The following is a 13,896-nucleotide window of genomic DNA, read 5'->3' on the forward strand; positions in this document are numbered from 1 at the left end:
TGAGCTTATGTGTGTCTTTGCATGTGAGATCAGTCCCTTGAAGACAGAATACCTATGAGTCTTGTCTCTTTATCTAGCTTGGCATTCTGTGTCTTTTAATTCAAGCATTTAGCTCATTTACATTTAAGGTTAGTATTGTTAGGTTTGAATTTGATCTTGTTATCGTGATGTTAGCTGGTTATTTTGCAGACTTCTTTATGTGGTTGTTTCATAGTGTCACCAGTCTGTGTACTTCAGTGTGTTTTTGTAGTAGCTGTCTATGGTTTTTCCTTTCCATATTTAGTGCTTCCTTCAGGAGCTATTGCAAGGCAAGCCTTTCAGTGACAAATTCCATTGGCATTTGCTTTCTGAAAGGATTTTATTTCTCCTTTGCTTATGATGCTTAGTTTGGCTGGATGTGAGATTCTGGGTTGGAATTTTTTTTCTGTAAGAATTCTGAATACTGGCTGCCAATCTCTTCTGGCTTGTAGGGTTTCCACTGAGAGTTCTGATATTATTCTGATGGACTTCTCTGTGTAGGTGACCTCGCCTTTCTCTTTGGCTGCCCTTACCATTTTTTCTTTCATTTTCACCCTGGCAAATGTGACGATTATGTGTCTTGGGACTGATCTTCTTTTGGAGTATCTTGCTGGGATTCTCTGCATTTTCTGAATTTGCGTGTTGGCCTGCCTTGTTAAGTTAGAGGAATTCTCCTGTATGATATCCTGAAGTATGTTTTCCAACTTGGTTCCATTCTCCCTGTCTCTTTCAGGTACCCCAATCAATCATAGGTTCAGTTTCTTTATATAATCCCATAGTTCTCAGAGGTTTTGTTCATTCTTATTTTTTATTTTTCTTCATTCTTGTCTATCTGCCTTACATCAGAAAGATATATTTCCAGTTCTGAGATTATTTCCTCCACTTGGTCTATTCTGCTATTGATACTTGTGATTGCACTGTGAAGTTCTTGTTTTGTATTTTTCAGCTCCATCAATTCAATCATGTTTCCCTCTAAATTAGCTATTCTCGCTACTACCAGCTCCTGTATTTTTTCTATTATGATTTTTAGCTGCTTTGCATTACGTTACAACATACTCCTTTAGCTTAGCAAAGTTTGTTATTACCCACCTTCTGAAACCTAGTTTATGTCAATTCAGCCATCTCATCCACAGCCAAGTTGTGTGCCCTTGCTGGAGAGGTGTGGTCATTTGGAGGAGACGAGGCACTCTGGCTTCTTGAGTTTTCAGCATTCTTGCATTGATTTTTTTCTCATCTTTTTGGGCTTATCTACTTGTGATCTTTGAGGTTGCTGACCTTTGAATGTTTTTTTTGAGGAGTCTTTTTTTGTGGATGTTGATGTTGTTTTTCTTTTCTGTTGTTGTTGTTGTTCATCTTTAATCAGTCAGGCCACTCTTCCGTAAGGCTGCTGCAGTTTGCTACGGGTCTGCTTCAGACCCTAGTTGCCTTCCTTTTTCCCCTATCTGGAGGTATCAGTAGTGGAGGCTGTGAAACAGCAAAGATAGCAGCCTAGTCCTTCCTCTGGCAGCTCTGTCCCATGGGGGCACTGACTTGTGGACAGCCCCAAAGCACCTGTAGGAGATGGCTGAAGACCCCTGCTGGGAAGTCTCACCTAGTCATGAGGAATGGAATCAGGGACCTACACAAAGAAGCAGTCTGTCTGTCTGTCCTTTGGTAGAGCAAGTTCACTGTATTGGGGAGGACCTCGCCTTTTCTGGACTGCTTGTATTCTCCAAAGCCACCAGGATGGAATGGGCAAGTCTACCAAATCACTGACACATGGCTCCCGTTTTCCCAGAAGCTTCATCCCTGGGAGAGATCAGAGCTCTGTCTGTAGAACCCTTGCTGGAGTGGCTGAAACCCTCACAGGGAGGCCTCACCCAGTAAGGAGAAAAGAAATAGTCTGGTGATGATCTGGCAAGGCAGCTGTGCTGTGCTGTGCTGTGGGGGCCTCTTCTTGTCTAGATCACCTGTATTCTTCAAAACCTGCAGGCTGAAAAAACTAAGCCTATTGAACTACAGAGATAATGGCTGCCCCTCCCGTCAGAAACTCTTTCCAGACTCAGGCAGACTCCAGCCTGCTGCCACTGTCCAGCTGAAACTCCAAGACTGTGGTTCTCAATCTGCAAGGCACTGTGGAATTGGGGCTCGCAGAACGATGCCACTTGGCTCCCTGGACTCAGGTTCCTTCCTAGGGACATGTATGGAAGGATTTCTCACCTTGCCGAGCGTCCTGGGGCTGGAGTCTGCCTGGAGTATTTAAAAACTCTGTGTGTGCTTGGGGGGCTGCTCTGCTGAGACCCCACAGAGCTCTGTGAATTGGACCCAAGGCCCTGGTGGCATGGGCTCACGAGAGGATAATCCTAGAGTTGCAAACTGTGGGAGAAATGTGGTTTCCTGGGTGGGATCACACTATCACTTACCACTTCCCTTGGCTGGGACTCAGGGTTCCCTTAGCTCCATGCCATAACTGGTTGGGCCGTCACCCCACCCTGCTTCTCTTCGCTCTTCATTAGCCCAGCTGTTTGCCTAGTCAGTCCCAATGTGAGAACCCAGATATCTCAGTTGAAGGTGGCTAATTCGCTCACTCCTTTCATTCCTCTCTGTGAGTTCCAGGAACTGAAGTTGCTTTCAATAGGACATTTTGGCTCCTCCCTCTGGGGGCCAAGATGTTTTAACGGGACAAAACTGAAAGAACAGAAAAGCCCCGTAGTTTCTTGGTTGGTCTATTAAATAATATTCTACCAGGAGGTTCTATTCATCTATTATGAAGTTTTTAAAACAAATATAGTAGCCCAAATCTGGTGGAAAAGCATCATCAGGCTCATTATTAGGCTTACTCTGTTCAAAAAGATCAGTTCTTATAATTCCTTATATCCCAGAATTGGATCCCTATCTCATTTGCCTCTTCTTATTGATACTCTAGTTCCTTAGATTTTGGAATACTGACTTTTGATTTAATGGAAAATGCAACATACAAAGACTAAGAGGCAAAGGCCATTATTCAATAACCAAGCTGAAATACAGATTGAACAATGTAAGTAATACAAGCAGCTAGTCTTCACGAACTGCTCCTAGGCCTCTCCAATGCTGACCTGATTCCTATTGCTTTACTCCTCAGAATTTTTGCTTACGTGTCCTAACTTCCACTATCTACTGTAGCGTCTTTCTAAATCCAATGTCCTGCCCCAGCAAGTTGGTCCATCAAAGAGAAGAATCTGAAAATACTACAAGAAAAAATGTTAAGGTACTCTTTCTTTGATTAATAGATGTCACTATAGTAATCTATTGCTGATCCCATAACACCAGTTCTTACTCTGGTTACCAGTTGAATATCAGCCCATGAAGAGCCATGAAATTCATAGTGAAAGGATCATATTTGCTTACAGAAAGAGCCTTTTAAGCTGGACTCTGTATATGATCGTGGCTTCTACTAGCAGGCCCTAGTCATGTGCTTCTAAATTTATGAACTTGTACAAAGATCCTATCTCAATATGAATATATTTAAATCTCTACTCAAAGAGATTGTATCAGCTTTGACAACACCCATTTTGAATAAAGAATGCTCTTATGCCAGGCTAGATAATCTGCTTTAGAGAAATCATTCTGAATCCTTAGGAGCTTGGTCCCCACTCTATTCCTTGTTACTAAACCTGTTTTTTCCACTTTACTCCTCTTAGAAGTAAGGGAGGAGATTCCACATTAAGGTAATTAATTTGAGCCATGAGTAAGAGCAAAATTTTCTTTCCTGGGTTATGAAATTAAACAGAAGCAGAAGAGCAGAAGCTGTTACCAGTGTTATCTGCAGATGGTTATAATGTTGCTACTTTAAGAAACACTCTTGGCTGGGTGTGGTGGCTCATGCCTGTAATCCCAGCACTTTGAGAGGCTAAGGCGGGCGGATCACCTGAGGTCAGGAGTTCGAGACCAGACCGACCAACATGGAGAAACCCTGTCTCTACTAAAAATACAAAATTAGCCGGGCATGGTGGTGTATGCCTGTAATCTCAGCTACTTGGGAGACTGAGGCAGGAGAACCGCTTGAACCTGGGAGGCAGAGGGAGCCTGAATAACAAGAGCAAAACTTCGTCTCAAAAAAAAAAAAAAAAAAAAAAAAAACAAAAAAAAAAAAAACCACTCTTCATAGTTTCTGAATTTAAAGCTAAATTGAGCATTTTGTGTGTGTTTTTTAAATTATTTTGGCTGTAATTGGTAAAGCATAATATCTTCTTTCAAGGAAAAAAAAGAAAACAAAACAAAGAAAAACTGGACCACTGGACCAAAGTTTCTTTTTTTTAAAAGGCTTTTCTAAAACAGTTTAAGGAGAGGTAACCAAATGTTAGTAAATGGATACAAAAGTACAGCTAGATAGAAGGGATATACTCTAGTGTTCTACAGCACTATAGGGTGACTATATCAACAATTTATTGTATATTTTCAAATCTCCAGAAGAGTGACTTATCAATATTCCCAACGCACACACAGACACACACACAAGGTAAATGTTTCAGGTGAGGAATATGTTAATTTCCTTGGTGTGACTTTTGTACATTGTATACTAAATTATTACTCTGTATCACAAAAATATGTGCAATTATTGTGTATCAATTTAATAATAAAAGCAATAAAAGCATAAAAGAATAATTTTCTTGCAATACCTGAAACCTTGATTTTAGATAATTTTGTCTATTAAATATCATAGTCAATTTGTGACTCAAAAAATTAAGAAAACAATACTTTTAAAAATAAACTACTACAGAGTTTACTATGGAGAATTCGTATCACTAAAATTGTTAAAAATTAGAGCAAAAATTTAGTAATTTGTCACTTTAACTATAAATCTAAAATAGTTTTAGATTTTTTTTTCTGAAACCAAAACAACTATATTTCTTCATTCATCCATCTGAATCTGTATTTCTTGTAGCAGTACTTATAAGCAAAGAAGTGCCAAAACGACCTACAAATTGAAGAACCAAAGCTATTTTATATTACTTAAAACAAGCATTGTTATAATGAAAGTGACTCATAAACAAAATGTAAAGATCTAAAACTGAAGCCTAAAATAATAATTTCTGGAGAGTTTCTCTGCTTAAAATGTCCCAAAGTTGCAATGATTTACTAATATGACTTCATATGATTTCATTAGAGATAATGTTTCTATAATTTTTTCTCCTCTTTCTTTCTTTCTTTCTTTTTCTTTCTTTCTTTCCTTCTCTCTTTCTTTCTTTTCTCTTTCCTCTTTTTTTTAAATAGGTCGTTTAGCTCTGTCTGCAGCTTCTGCCTCCTGGGTTCAAGCAATTCTCCTGCCTCCACCTCCCAAGTAACTGAGATTACAGGTGCCTGCCACCTTGCCTGGCTAATTTTTGTATTTTTAGTAGAGACGGAGTTTCACCATGTTGGCCAGGCTGGTCTCCAACTCCTGATCTCAGGTGATTCACCCTCCTCGGCCTCCCAAAATGCTGGGATTACAGGAGTGAACCACTGTGCCCGGCCACCTTCTGCTTCTTTGTTCTTCTCTCCTTCTTTTTCCTCTTCCTCTTGCTGGCAAGAACTATAGGTGGATTGTTAGTTGCCTCCCATATATTCCCCTTCTCCTTCCTGGCTACAAGAAACACAATTTTGAGTACCCCACAAAACCTGGTATTTCCTCAGACCTAAGAATGGCTTTTGAATAAGCTAAGCCAATCATGGGACTTCCATACCCTTTGCTGATAATTGCTTTAAGAATGAACATATGGGCCAACAAGACACCAAAGAAAATCTGCTGAGAAACTTCTGAGAAAGATCCCGAAGTTTGGGGTTACTCTAGATTATCTCAAAGATCAAGACAGAGATAAGGAACACTAACTGGGTCCTCATTCCAAGATATAATTGGTTATACTCTTCATTAATTCAGCAAGGCTGAAGTTGTCTCCATTTACTCAAACCAAGGAACATTGTCTTGACCACTGGGGCTATGTGTAGCTATGTTGTAATTAAAAAGAAAGCATCCTCATTACTATATATGGGATCTCTCTTACAAATTCATGGTGTTGGCATTGGTTTACATGAAATACCTCAATGAGATGGAGGCCTCAAATGGCAAACACTATAAGGTCACATTTTCAGACCGCTACTGATAATATATGATACTGGTAGTGAAAGGCAGGGTACACCTGTTATATACTGAAGCAGCCTGGTGTGATGAATAGAAAACTGAACTTAGAGGTAAGAGACCTGCTTTCTGGCCGAAGCTCTGCTACCTCTCAGTTGTGTGACTGTGGGCAACTCTTAACCCCTTAGAATCTCAGTTTCTTCATCTGTCAATAGGAGCTAATGAACTCTATCCAGATGGATATAGAGGTTTTATGTGATCAAATTCAATAAGGAGTGTAAAGTTAATGCCATTCTATGTAGATTGAACAAATAATTCTACTGCAGAATATTTTAAACATCTTTGGGGTAGATAGTATCCTTCATGTTTCTGTATTTTCTACATAGCAGAGAATTGGGCACATAAAAAAAGCTCAACGGAGATTTGGTGATTGGTAGATTAAAATAATGAAATAGCATAACCAGAATAAATAGTCTCCCCTTAATTTTCCACTTGTTTTTCTCCTTGTTTCTTCCCAGAGATAAACAATTGCTAATAACTAACAGGTTCAATGTAATTCAAAAATTATATTGAGTCTCCTCTTTGTAACAGGCAATGGTCTAAGCACTGCCAAGGATGAAAAGTTGAGTTAGACAGGGGCTGAGAGAGGTAAGAGATAAATATATACAGAATAAATTATAGAACAAGGCATTATTTAAAATAGCATCAACATATAAACCTATTGCATTATTTATTAGCAAAAGTGAGTTCCAGAATCTCTGCAGTCACTGCAAAAGCACCAGACCTCAATTTGTCTCTTAGAAATGGTTCTGCAGGCACATGGACCAATGGAACAGAATAGAGAACCTAGAAATAGGATTACACAGCTACAGTCATCTGATATTTGACAAACATGAAAAGAAAAAGCAATGGGGAAAAGTATTCCCTATTTTAAAAATGGTGCTGGGAGAACTGGCTAGCCATATGCAGAAAACTTAAACTGGGCCCCTTCCTTACACCATATACAAAAATAAACCCCAGATAAAAACTCTAGAAGAAAACCTAGGCAATGTGATTCAGGACATAGACATGGGAAAATATTTCATAAGAAAAATGCTAAAAGCAAGTGCAACAAAGCAAAAATTGATAAATCGGATCTAATTAAACTAAAAAGCTTCTGCAAAGTTAAAGAAAGCATAATCAGAGTGAACAGACAACCTACAGAATGAGAGAGACTTTTTGCAATCTATTTTCCTGACAAACATCTAACATCCAGAGTCTATAAGGAACTTAAACAAATTTACAAGAATAAAATAAACAATCCCATTAAAAAGTGGGTAAATGACACAAACAGACACTTCTCAAAAGAAGACATATGCATCCAATAGACATATGAAAAAAAGCTCACCATCACTGATCATTAGAGAAATATAAATCAAAACCACAATGATATACCATCTCACGCCATCAGAATGGCTATTGTTAAAAAGTCAAGAAACAGGCCAGGCACGGTGGCTCACGCCTGTAATCCCAGCACTTTCGGAGGCCGAGGCAGGTGGATCACGAGGCCAAGAGATCGAGACCACCCTGGTCAACATGGTGAAACCCCATCTCTACTAAAAATACAAAAATTAGCCGGGCATGGTGGCGCACACCTGTAGTCCCAGCTACTCGGGAGGCTGAGGCAGGAGAATTGCTTGAACCCGGGAGGCAGAGGTTGCGGTGAGCAGACATCATGCCACTGCACTCCAGCCTGGGTAACAAGAGCGAAACTCTATCTCAAAAAAAAAAAAAGTCAAGAAACAGCAGATACTGGCGAGGTTGTGAAGGAAAAGGAACACTTTCACACTGTTGATCAGAGTGTAAATTAGTTTAACTATTGTGGAAGACAGTGTGATGATTCCTCAAAGAATTAGAGACAGAAATACTATTTGACACAGCAATCCCATTACTGAGTATATTCCCAAAGAAATATAAATCATTCTGTTATAAAGATACATGCATGTGTATGTTCATTGCAGCACTATTCACAATAGCAAAGTCATAGAATCAACCCAAGTGCCCATAAATGATAGACTGGATAAAGAAAATGTGGTACATTTATACCATGAGATACTATGCAGCCATAAAAAGGAACAAGATCATGACCTTTGCAGGGACATAGATGGAACTGGAGGCCATTATCCTCAGCAAACTAATGCAGGAATTAAAAAAACAAATATGACATGTTCTCACTTATAAGTGGGAGCTAAATAATTAGAACATATGGACACATGGGGGGAGGACAACACACACTGAGACCTGTTAGAGGGTGAGGTGTTGGAGGAGGGAGAGAATCAGAAAGAATAGCTAATGGATGCTCACCTTAATACCTGGATAGTGGGAAGATATGTGCAGCAAACCACCATGGCTTAAGTTTACTTATGTAACAAACCTGCACATGTACCCTTAAAATAAAAGTTGAAAATTAAAAAAAATGGTTCTGTCCATTTTTCGTCAGGAAAGCAAGTCAGAACTGCAAACTCCACAGATACCCTCACAAATGCAAAACACAAAAATGAAGATGATACTAGTAAGGACTAAGAACACATAATAATAATTATAATTATTATTATTATTTAGTTTAAGGTGCAATCTGTAATGGGAAGAACTTTACTATCCTATGCTACATACCTTCAATACAAAGTACAATAGATGTGCCCTGGAGGGTTCCAGTTAAAATCTCTTTGGATACTCAATATAGTGATGTGATTTAGAGGAACTGGACTCAAGAGAATATGCTCATTAAAACACAAACACAAACACACACACACAAACAGAAAGAGAGAGAGATTTAGAGAGAGACAGAGACAGAGAGAACAAATTGTGTGCATAGTTGATTTTGTGGAAGAATTTGTTGGTTACTTTTAATTTCCCATATGGACATAAAAACACTTATAGTTAACTTTATTTTGAGTTGTTGGGAAGATACTTGTAGTGCATTTGGGATGCAGATTTAGAATTCTAATGATTTTCTTGCAGAGGTATATATGGAAAATATTGCTGTAAAGGTGGCAGAATCATACTTTGCCCATAGTCTCAGCACATTGATCAAAATATTTGTCAAATATTCTTGTAATCAATCATTATATCCTCTTCCTAGTTTCTTAAAAATTTCATAGAATATATTTTTCTCCTAAGTGAATTGATATTTTGGGTCACTCCTAAGTATACATGCATTTTTCTTATGTGTGTAAGCCTCCTTGTTGTTCAGTAGCAACTCTTGGCATTAATTGAGAATTGATTTATTCTCAAGCTTTTCATAAATAAACTACCGAGTAAGATTCCAACGCCACATAACTAAAAGTTTCAACCCAAAATGAGTGCCAGAGGGAAACTGAATAAGGGTACACCAGGATGAGATACCTAAGAGCTGCCTTGTAAAGTTTACAGGAGTGCAGAAGTAAGCCTTTAGCAGTCTAAGTAAAGTGGTCTATTAAAGTATAAAGGTCAAGCAGCAATATGTCAGTGGGGGAGGAAAAAATTCTCCTTATTTAGAAAAACTGTTGGCATTTGTATCATTACCTATTTCCATTGATAAATGCTATTATTCTAAACTGCTCTATTTAGTAGTGTCTTTTAAATTATAAATCTGCATGCCAAATGTGAGGAAAAAAGGCATTTACTCTGTTAGGTGCAACATAAATAGATCATGGGAGAAGACACCCCTTTCTTCCCAAGCTGTGTGGACAATGTTTTTTTTTTTTTGTAGGATTCTTCTCAATAAGGTGGAGACATTAAAATTTAAGATGCTAAAACAAAAGTTAAAATTCTGAGAGGATAATTCCCTTTTTGCATTAGCACAGAAACTGGCAACCACACTGAGGTATAAACAGTATCTTTTGTGGACCTTGGGTTTGAAATAGGGCATTCTTAAGCAGGATTTTCCAATCATGATCTGATGTTACTTTTTTGGAAATAATAATAAGAAGCCAAGTATGTGCCATCGACTTGACTATAAATTTAGAGCATTCCTTTGTTGTGTATGCCTTCCTGGCTTCTATATTATCAAGATGCCATCATACCTTAGCATAGTTGGAGGCTTTGTGATATGAATATATTATAGTTAGTTTCAAATAAAAGTAAAATTAAAATAAAAAACAAAACTGAAAAACAAGAACAATCAAGGTAAATTATGTAACATAAACACTTTGGATTTTATGTTATTTAAGACTAAACTAGGAACCACAATTGTGGTTCAATTATGTTGAACCACAAACAAAACTAAACATGAAGGTAGAAAGAATATTTGGTTTCAAAATAAACATGAAGGTAAAAAGAATATTTGGTTTAAAAATCATATATAAAAAATGCAAGTGCCTGTGCTTTTACTGAGTGGGAATCTAACTCTGAAGCTGTCACAAGGACAGCTTGCTATCACTTGATGCTATAGTACGGAGCAACTGAACCACTGGGTATTCGCAAAAGCATTACTGGCACTAGAATTGAGTGTCTCACTTGTATTTCATAGGTGGGTGTTGAACAATGAGAACATGTGGACACAGGGAGGGGAGCATCATACATTGGGGTGTGTTGGGGGGGCTAGAGGAGGGACAATGTTGGGGGAGGGTGGGAGGGATAACGTGGGCAAAAATGCCAGGTATAGGTGACAGGGGGATGGAGGCAGCAAACCACCTTGCCATGTATGTACCTATGCAACAATCCTGCATGATCTGCACATGTACCCCAGAACCTAAAGTACAATAAAAAAAAAAAAAGAAATAGAAGTTCTATTTCTCAAAAGACCTTTCAGATACCAATTCACAATGCTACTTTAAAAATCCCAAAGATAGTCTGTGATAAGAAATTTTTCACAATTTAGAAAGGTGCATTGAAAGTGCAAACATTTTTATCTGATTTTCTGAGTTGTTCTATGTGACAAAAAAGCAAAGTGATTTTTATAAATTAGGGTGGCACACAACTTCTCAACCTTGAATATATAACCACATCATTGTGATAGGATGATGGAATTTTTTCTTATATTTAACAAAATGTTGCATCCTCATATTTTCATAGCTCACTCAGCCTACAAAGAAAACATTAAATGGACTGGAGAAACAATAATCTATTCCAGAAAGCAAATGCCCTCTATTATCTTCACTGGGGAGCATTAGCTCTGCTCCCAGGGTGGAGCTGTTTGTACAGAGAAAGAGTGGACCTAGAAAATAGCCTGGCTCTTTAAAGATCTAAACCAAACTGTTGGAATTATACCCAGAAACAGATGGCTGGCCAGCTCTCTGTGTAGCTGCTTCGCTGTTGACAGAAGCAACTGGAGACCTCAGAAGAAATATGCTTTAGGATCAGTAGCCTATAGTCATGGGTAGGCTAGGAAAGTCTTAAGAAGGTTTCAAATATGGTTTGTCCTGAATAAAATTCTAAGCAGGAATTTCTGTTTGCAATATGGGGAGGAGCTTCATGTTTCATTGCCCTAGAGAACATTCTGATTATTTTCTCCTGGTTTAAAACCAGCTCTCTTCTTGATTTTCCCATTTCTTTTAGTGGCAGTAAGACAATATAGTGGCTAAGAATATAAATACTGACCCACCTGGGTTAGAATTTGACCTTAAGAAAGTTACCTAACCTCTTGGACATTCAATTTATCAATGAAATGGAGTATATAATAATACTTCACAGAGTTGTGGTAAACATTAAAAGACATAATCAATTTAAAGGACTTAGCACAGAAATTTGGCATTTAGTGTATTCAACAAATATTTAGTACTATTATTAAGAGCACCACCATTTTCTCAGTCTGGAATTCCCATTCATTCAAAACAAAATCATTTTTTCTAATGTTTCTCCTTCATATGATTTCTTCCAGCACCAGGCCTTGTAAAGAATGGCTCCCAAACTTCTTTGGAAGTTGTCCTTTTGTTTTCAGTATCTGAATTATCAAAATAGTTCCCTATTTGTCACCAGGAATATAGAAGAGCATCCCCAATTGGTTTCCCAATATATTTGCTGTCAGATTAATCTTCCTAAATAAAGTGCTGCATGTGAAGCCATTACAAATGTGCTACTGACTTAAACGTTCCTAGCAGTGTTGGCTGTGGGTGGACCTACTCTGACGGTTTGTCGAATTGTTATATCCTACTCCACAGCAGAAGCCCAGTATTCGCACTACAAAAACTGGAGAACCCACGACAAGTATGTCATTGCCATTGTTATACTAATTATGTGCTTTGTAAGGGCCAAGAGTTTATCTGCTTTGCTCATCATTGTATTCCTATGCCAATCACACCACGAGGCACATAGTAGATCCTCAGTAAATATTTGATTAATGAATGCATGAGTTAATGAGTGAAATGGTATTATAGATACTCTTATTGCTTTAGCTTTGTGTGATTACATTTGTGGTAATTTCAGAAGATCAATCAAAGAAAGTTGACATCATTGCTTGGCATTCAATTACATGCCATGTTCCATTCAGATCAAGTTATGATAATTTAGTCATCATTTGGCATGTGAGAACAGGGAAGTCATTTATAAACTTGAATGATATGCATTCAGATATGATTAACAATGTGAGCTAGAATCAGCGTAGCAGCCAGAGCCCCATTTTCCAAAGACAAGAAAGTGAGAGAAATTAAGTCTAGGAAAAAAAGAAGTTGCTACTGGGAAGGAGAGAATACAAGAAAGAGCCTAGCCAATGAGAACCACTTTTTTTTTTAGCAGACAGAAATGTGGTCACTACGGATTCCAACCCTAGGAGCAAGTGGCAGCTTATATTTTGCAATTCCAAAAAACATTCAGTAACTATTTAACCTTCCTGGAATGGATACAAACAACGGGCGTTGTTGCTATTCTATGATCCTAATACAAGTATTCTTTATATATTGAGAAGGAAATTGTGGTATCTGCCAACTTGAGACTGTGCCTGCATCACATATACCCAACAGTAGTAAAGACTCATTCCTAGAAGAGGATGCAGTGTTAACAAATATGAGATGGCCAAATTCTTCAAAATCCAAAAGAGAAGCTAGATGTCAATTTAAGCGACTATTCTTAGAAGTTTGACTTTTTCCAATAATACCTATATTCAGGTACTGCGGGATTTTAAGCAGTTCTAGAATGTTAAGAATGGTTGAAGGATTAAAAAATAATAATAATGATTCTTATAAGCTTGAAACATGGGTAAGTTACAGAATAAAATAAGAATCCCAGGATAACAAAACATTTCACTCCCTATCCTTTTCATAATAATTTAAAATGTATTTCCTCTTGCATCATACCAAATAATCCTCAAAGCAGCAGTACACAAATGAAGAAACTGATGCCTCAGAAGATGAGGTGACTTGCTCAATATTATATATCCAGCAATTTTGTTCATCAGAAAAAAATGAAAATAAACCCTTCTCCATCTGCCTGACAACATTTCAGGGAAGATATACTAAGATAATATATTACTATCCACACAGAACCTTGCACTTGCTAAGTAAATGTGTAAGAGCAACCATTTGTTCAGCCATCTGTGTGGTGTGGGTCGCAGGGGCAGACTAGCCAGACCGTAGTGGAGATGTCAAAAGGTGATTGCAAACAGAAGGCAACTGTAAAGAGAAACATTCTAGGAAGGTAAGAATTCCTCAGCTTACACTAAAGGTTGCCTGATAAATATTAAATTATAATGGCCAATCTTGAGCAATAATAAGTGAAAACATAGAATGCTAATATTTCTAAGAAACTCAAATATCCTGCTTTTTAAGATTCTGGTCCTAAGTAAGGCACAGGCTCCCCACTGTTCCCCTCCATCCACTTTCCCATCTGTGGCCTATCCAAGAAAATGAATG

This window comes from Aotus nancymaae, unplaced genomic scaffold, assembly GCF_030222135.1.
Source record: "Aotus nancymaae isolate 86718 unplaced genomic scaffold, 86718_ANA_hifiasm-v0.15.2.pri h1tg000004l, whole genome shotgun sequence".
Lineage (NCBI taxonomy): Eukaryota > Metazoa > Chordata > Mammalia > Primates > Aotidae > Aotus > Aotus nancymaae.